This window comes from Alligator sinensis, unplaced genomic scaffold (assembly GCF_000455745.1).
Source record: "Alligator sinensis unplaced genomic scaffold, ASM45574v1 scaffold74_2, whole genome shotgun sequence".
In the NCBI taxonomy this organism is placed as follows: domain Eukaryota; kingdom Metazoa; phylum Chordata; order Crocodylia; family Alligatoridae; genus Alligator; species Alligator sinensis.
Genome location: NW_005841931.1, coordinates 862,801 through 864,552, shown reverse-complemented (window position 1 = coordinate 864,552; position 1,752 = coordinate 862,801).

Below are 1,752 nucleotides of genomic sequence, written 5' to 3'. Positions count from 1 at the left end.
CCCCCCCCCCCCCCCCCCGAAATTGGCCCTCGCCGATTAGAATTTCCAAACAGTATTGCTAAAGAGTTCTGTTGCTACATATGTATATAAAATTAGATAGCATCCCAAAATGTGGTCATTATAGATCCTAGAGAATGCATGGTTTACTTCTACTTGGTGCTATGGCCATTTAGGACAGCAGCCTCAAACTCAGTGTATGTATCTCTGTATCTGGGTTAAGTAGCAATCTAATAGAAAGTATATTTTTTCCTTTGTTCTTGAAATGTTCCAGTTCTAGAAAAAAATGCAACTGTCCTATATAATAACAATGGTACTACTTATAAATAACCAACAAAATTTGTCCTTATCAAACAGGCCTTTTCTTTCCACGGTTAATATTAACTTAGTGCTGCTCACACGAGCCATTGACAGCTATTCTAAGTTACTCTTCCGGCTTTTACATGGAATCTTGTTACCATGAAACTTGGACTTCTTCCTCTGAAATCTGATGCGACATGCATAAGTCAATAAAATGTGGTTGGTGACATTTTAACATGTCTGGAACCTTACCTTTTGCTCTATTTGCACTTCAGTAAAAATTAAATAGTTGCTAAACCTCAGTTTTAATAGTTAGTTTATTTACTCTTCAATTTTCATGTCTGAACTTTTGAGTTTAATGAGCACTATCTGCTGCTGAACAATAAATAACAGATGTGTATTTCTGTTTTTTAGGATTTTTTGAGAATGAAAAAGGTACAGTGCACTGGACTATTCAATTAATTTTAAATGTAAAAGAAAATTGTTACTGAATTTAGAATATAGTGCAAAAACATCTGTTCAGTGATCATTTCTATAACACACTTTCAGTTGAATCTTCCTTTTGTCTTTACATTTTTCCTGTATTCCCTATTTCTTTTGCTAATGTCCTGTCTAATATAAATCATGGTTTTATGAATTTCAGTACTACACTTGATCTCAGTAGTACATTTAATATTTCGTTTCTGATATATAAAATCAGAAAGGAAATGTGTGTTTGTGTATTTAAAAAAAAATAAAAAACAAGTAATTTTTATAAGGCAAGCATTTCTCATTTTATTGTCTGTATTATCCAGATTCTGCTATGGTATCTTACTCTGGTTAAAACTGAGCCTTATGAAAAGTGCCCCATACAAAGTGTGTTTTGAGCTCTTAAGTTAGGTATAATTGTACTGAACTTGCAAATAGCTGAACGACCTTATATGCATCTCTTTATACTGTCCCCATGACACTTCTCAATTAGCTTGACTTTAAGATTGTTTTCAATTATATAATCATAAAAGATGTGCTTATTTATCTTGGTCCTATACATATGAAGATTTTAGCAGCTAAAGGTATACTATGGAAAAAATTAAATATAGAAATTTAACACATTTAAAAAAATGTTAGAGGTAGATAGTTGCAAGATTTTTTTTTGGTTACATCTTCTACCTTTCATTCAGATGTTTCTATTCCAGTCATACACAGGCAACAATTAGATAAAATTAGAGGATATTCAGCTGTCAGTCCAATTTGAGACCCTGTGTCTCAGGGTTCAAAAGTTTAATTAAAAAACCTTTAATTCTTTTGTTCATTTGTGTAATGTTACAACAGGATAGAGGTAACAAGGGGGGATTTCTTAATAGCTTGATGGAGATATAAAGACATGGAGCTTACCAGACGATACAAAACAAAACAACCTGCCCCCCCTCACCCCCCCCCCCCCACACAACCCCAACCCCCCCCACCACCCACCAC